The 6,000-nt window shown below is 38.5% G+C and overlaps 1 protein-coding gene across 3 annotated transcripts in view; it reads right to left on the reverse strand.

Annotated features, from left to right (window-relative positions):
* LOC126967649 (putative metabolite transport protein YwtG) overlaps positions 1-330 on the reverse strand; it is a 74,814-nt gene extending 74,484 nt beyond the window's left edge. The window contains exon 1 of one of the 3 annotated variants that reach the window (XM_050812220.1): positions 57-327. The gene's annotated coding sequence lies outside the window, so the exon portion shown is untranslated. Of the gene's footprint in view, positions 1-56 lie in introns of all 3 variants that reach the window. The other 2 variants (XM_050812222.1, XM_050812221.1) reach the window with 2 other exon arrangements.
* Positions 331-6,000: the final 5,670 nt, after the last annotated feature.

Below are 6,000 nucleotides of genomic sequence, written 5' to 3' on the forward strand. Positions count from 1 at the left end.
GACTTATTAGATCGTACGAAAACTCATTAAAATAACAAAAATACCTTAGTACTTACTTGAGTACAGCTATATTTACAATATACAGCTAAGTACTGCAAACAGCGTAATAAAAATAATCATTTTCACAATTAGCACACAAAATAAATAAACTATAAACACTCCGTCTATGTATTTTAGTCCGAATTTCAGTTGTAAAAGATAAAACCGGTTGTTAAAATATAAAAATGTATCGGAGTCAGCACACAGTACGTGAGAGCTGTGGCGTACTTGATAAATACTCCGACGCTGTTTCGTAGACGGCTGCCTACTTGCTCCCGCGCTTGGTCGTCCTTCACACCGATTGATCTGTTTACGAATGCATGTTTGATCAAGATCAAACTAGGGTTGTCAACAGATTTTTATTTCTAAATATATATTCTAAAATAGTAAACTTGCATTCTGTAGGTTGATTTGGTCAACTTAAAGTATACATTGTACGTATGTTACCGAAACCAAAAAAAATATCTTATTATTAAAAATAACATTTAGTGTTTATTTCACTCCAATTGTATCCTACTATTTTCTTAAATAAATGTATGAAAATGAATAATAATATTTAAAAAAGTTATGTGTCATGAAAATTATAATTTTCTGTATGTGGTCATAATCACACGCCCACACGCAAAAACACACACTTACATACACTTGCGAGGGTAATAAGAACACTTTTTTTTTAATATTACATTTTATAGAAAAGATAGCAATGGCTCCCACTCAACCTTAGGGAGGAAGGGATGGCTGAATAACAGCGCTGCAAGGAAACATAAATCCATGATTCCATGTCAGGTGAAGCTGAGCCTATTCCTTTTGCCTATTGTATCATCCCGTAGCCTAATATAATTTTATATTTGTTCCTGGTGTTAACATTATTATTATGACAGTTTCTAGCAAATTCACATATTATGTAGGGAGGTAGGAGGAGTACATAACATTTTAATGAATATATTTTACAACATTTGGATAATTTCTACTACTAATGTCGCTCTGCTGCAGCCGTGGGAGCCGTGTAGCCGTACCAGTGGGAGGCTCCTTTGCACTGGAAGCCGGCCAGATTATGTGTACCACAACGGCGTCTATTTTTGCCGTGAAGCAGTGTGTTTTGGTCTGAAGGGTGCCGTAGCTAGTGAAATTACTGAGAAAATGAGACTTAACATCTTATGTCTCAAGGTGACGAGCGCAATTGTAGTGCGGCTCAGAAACTTTGGGTTTTTCAAGATTCCTGAGTGGCACTGCATTCTTATGGGTAGGGCGTATGAATAACCATCAGCTGAACGTCCTGCTCGTCTTGTCCCTTATTTTCATAAAAATAATATCTTTAACGAATCTGCAACCGTTTCTTATTTCGATAATAGATAATTTTTAGTCTCGCAATTTTTCATTTATTTTGTGCTTCTCAGTTTGTCAACCCTAATTAAAATGAAAATTATTAAGGTTAGTTTATTTTATTTCTGCAATATGTTAATGTATATTATTTTGAATAAATGACTTCTAGTTGTCAGATTGTATGATTAACTGATCCGTTTGATTCAGTGTTTGATCATTTTATAGCATTTTACATTGTGAAAGTTAACTAAGGAGAGCATCATTCGAGAATAGTTTTATTTTTACTTCTACCTTATTCTATTACTTAAAAAAACTACATTTGTAAAAAGCGACATTAAAAACTCAAAAGTATAAAATAACTTTTTTTTATAGAAAAAGGACAAACGTGAGTACGGGTCAGCTGGTGTTAAGTGATCACCGCCGCCCACATTCTCTTACAACACCAGGGGAATCACAGGAGCGTGGCCGGCCTTTAAGGAAGGTGTACTCGCTTTTATTGAAGGTACCCATGTCGTATCGTCCCGGAAACACCGCACAAGGAAGTTCATTCCACAGCTTTGTAGAACGTGGAAGAAAGCTCCTTGAAAACCACACTGTGGAGGACCGCCAGTCATCCAGATGGTGGGGATGATATCCTAACTTGTGGCGTGTCGTGCGAAGGTGGAATTCGACGGCAGGAATCAGCTGAAACATCTCTTCCGAACACTCCCCGTGATAAATGCGGTAGAGGACACACAATGAGGCGATGTCTCTACGCAACGCCAAGTGATCCAGCCGTTCACAGAGCACTGGGTCCCCAACAATTCGAGCTGCTCTGCGTTGCACGCGGCCAAATGGATGAACCTGATACTGGGCTGCGCCAGACCAGAGATGACAGCAATACTCCATATGTGGCCGGACCTGCGCTTTGTACAGCGCTAGAATGTGGGCCGGCAATTAATAGAGATTTAATTTAATACACCTCTTATGCAAATCTTATACATTTAATATTGATAAAATACTATTATTTTTATGTGCTACCTATTGATATTGACACGGGAGTGGGTCAGGGATTGGAAATAATTCTCCGCTTATAGGAACGAGTCTTTATTTGCGTTCACTTTTTCTGAACTTGCACTTCGCCGGTCTGCCGCTGTTCCTCTTGGCGGTACCTTCAACGCGTCACACCGCACCGAACACTAAGTCTCTTCTATCTTCTTCTTCTTGGAACACTTCCACTTTTCACTACTTCTTCTTTTCTTCTTCTTCTTCTTTACACTTTCGAGTCATAACTAGAACTGTCGTAGGCCACGCCTAGTACGGCTTATATACCCCCGGATCGGTTCTATTTTCAAAATGATTCTCCCATTCCATCTTTAAATTTAAATTGTACTAGAAAATTCTTTTAACTATTTTAATCCTGCTTACACATTTTCCATCCCTTTTTTTCTGTTCGATTGATTCTGAACTTACTAGAAATTTCCATTAACTTTACAAAACCCAAAAAAGCTCCATACACTGGTAGGTGTATCGAACCCGGGTCTACAGCGTCTAAAGTAAACACTTTTCCGCTAAAGCTATGAGTATTGCTGACGGAGCTGTTAAAATTATCAATGTCTTGAAGTTTGACAACTCTCGTCATGTACGTTGCTGCACGATATGACGTTTGACAACTCTCGTCATATACGTCGTAGCGTTGCTACGCGACAATATGGTTTACGTCGGATTACCCGCTTGGGTTGTTTGGTTCTAGATGAATCTATCCCGCTCAAAGTCACGCGTGGCGAGTGTAGGTACCTGCTATTACATTTTGGCTTGGCATCTACTTCATTAGTGGCTTTGCTCACTTTGTGACTATGCCTGCGGTATCTAGTTGACGTAGGTATACGATATACATTTCTCTATTATCATAGGAATTAATGATCTTATATTTTGTAAACTGAGACGCCTTGTGATGACTTCAAGTCATAAAGTCTCACTGCACAAGAAGAGGTAGATACCACTAGCAAAATATACTCTACAGATTTTGATATTTTATTAGTTAAAAATTTTATTTTGAATGTGATCGCCACCTATATTGCTACATTTTTCTACTACATCTTCAAGAAACGGCAAGACAATTTACATAATATATTATAAAAGCATCTGTGGCGCAATAGGTAAAATCGTTGACTCGCTCACTGTAACCCGTTTCTATCTTCGCCAATCATTCCATCCATTTCAGCTGGAATACGTCCACTGCTGGATAAAGGCCTCCCCCTAAGATCACCATGTAGATCGGTCCTGCGCTGCCCTCACCCTACCAATTCAGGCGATCTTGACCAGATCATCGGTCAATTTTTTGGGGCTACCAACACTACGTCTTCCGGAAAGTGGTCGCCGTTCGAAGACTTTACTGGCCCAACGGCCATCTATCCGTCGAGCTATATGCATTGCCCACTGCCACTTCAGCTTAGCAACTGGGCTATGTCGGTAACTTTGATTCCCCTACGGATTTTCTCATTTCTCTCCATTGCCCCCTGAGCGACAATGAGCTTTTCATAAGCTTTTAATCGATCTTCGCTTGCCAGGTGCCAATTTGTTTGCGGTTTTCGAATTCATACGTACCTTTATTCGACGCTTCATAACGTCGGCAACGCTCCTGTGATTCCTATGGTGTTACAGGAGAGTATTGGCCGCGGGGATCACATACCATAAGTGATCGTCATGTACGCTCGTTTGTCCTCCTCAACCATAAAAAAAGCGGCCTCGTGCGACTCGGATTCGCCCATGAAGAGTTCCGTAGCAGCAAGTAGCATAATATAAAAGTTATATCGAAAGGAAAATGATAATTAATTTATTTGAAAATGATATTAGGTTAAAACCAGTTATTTATCTTTTCAGCATTAAAATTAGCTTACCTTTAAAAATAAATCAGCTTAAAGCTCCTGTGATTCCTCTGGTATTACAAGAGAATGTGGGTGGCGGTGATCACTTAAAACCAGGTGACCCGTACGCTCTTTTGTTGGAGGACGAGGAGGAGAAGGAGGAAGAGTCTTCTATAAAAAAAAATCATTATATTTAATTAAAAAGTAAATTATGGTTAATGATAAATTACTATCTATGATAAAAATATAATACGATGGTAGGTATGTGTAACATTTTATCCCGATGTTTCCAGTGATTATCCAAAACAATATAATTTTAACCGCAACCGCAAATAGGACGCCATGTCCGGATATCTTCATTTAGCTCATTGACGACGCCCAAACAACATGTTCGCCTTGAAGCTAAATAGCTGCTACATCTTGAAATTATTGTTTAATTTATTTTTAACTTCCCGCTAAGAGTATTGGAAATTTTCAAAAATTCGGGATGATTTTTTTTACCCCGTTTTTCTAAAATCGAGTTTACCTCAAACCTTGACGTTTTAGGGTCCTAGGAAGCTCCAGTGACTATTCCCGCGATGGTGTCCGTACGTCTGTATGCATGTATGTGTGTGGGTGTATGTATAGATGTATGTAAACCTTTTATCACTTTTGAACGGCTCGGCCGATTTCATCGCGGTTACCGCCATTCGAAAGGGCTTGACTAAACTTAGATTTTGATATAATTTGGACCGATTTGGATCGATAGATTTAAAATATCTCAAAAAACTACGATATTCTTTGTTTTAAATTATTTCGTAAAATATGCTCCCTGTTGTTATAATGAAATTGTTTCACAGCGGAATTGTAAAACCGTGCGTCAAATTCTCTCACAGAAAATATATCCATACAAAAAATATTGGAAATAAAAGTAATTATGGGTCCCAAATCGAAATATAAACTTTCATATCTCTCAAGTTGGATTAGACTACACTCCATGAAGTAATTCAAATCTGTTCATTAGTTTAGGAGTTCACTGGAAACAAACTGATACTGGATTTATATAATATATATTAAGATTTGTGATAGTGTATCGATGTTAAAGGGCGTGTGGTAGCTTTCTTACATCTCGAGTGTACCCTAGTTTAAAAGACCATGAAGATGCATTGAAATTACAATGCTACTGGTATAATTTATTTTTACTTTCATATCAAGAAGTCAGTTAATTTCATTATAATAATAATATTTTATGTTATGAGTGGCCACAGATGCTTTTATTTTATTAGTGTTGATTAAAACTAAGCTGTCCAGCTCGGTTTATATGTAACTAGTAGAGCTAAAATGGTACGGAACCTATTTGTGGACTGCTTAAGAGCACTGTCCGACACACTCTGAGAAAAAAACGTCAACAAGAAGCACTTAAACGCTGGAACAACTCAACAGGCCTAAAATATTCCAAAGCACTGACTATGGCATTCAACAATAGATACGCGAATGAAGTCCAATCATTGAACAGGAAAAATCTATACATACTTACTAGGATGCTAACTGGGTACTGTCACCTAAGCAAGCACCTCAGTGTGGTCAGAATAAAAAGCGATAAAACATGCTGATTTTGCCTTGAGGTTGATGAAACGCCTCTTCACATCCTCTGTGACTGCGGCCCACTAATGCATAAGCATAACACTATCATTGGTAACTACACCCTGCTCCGAGGTGCTGTTTGTAATACTCGCGTCAAGAATATACTGCGGTTCGTAAGGGCGGCAGGGCTTGACGACGAAAAGCGCGAACTCCTTCCTTACAGACCCGC

Source organism: Leptidea sinapis, chromosome 13 (genome assembly GCF_905404315.1).
Source record: "Leptidea sinapis chromosome 13, ilLepSina1.1, whole genome shotgun sequence".
Lineage (NCBI taxonomy): Eukaryota > Metazoa > Arthropoda > Insecta > Lepidoptera > Pieridae > Leptidea > Leptidea sinapis.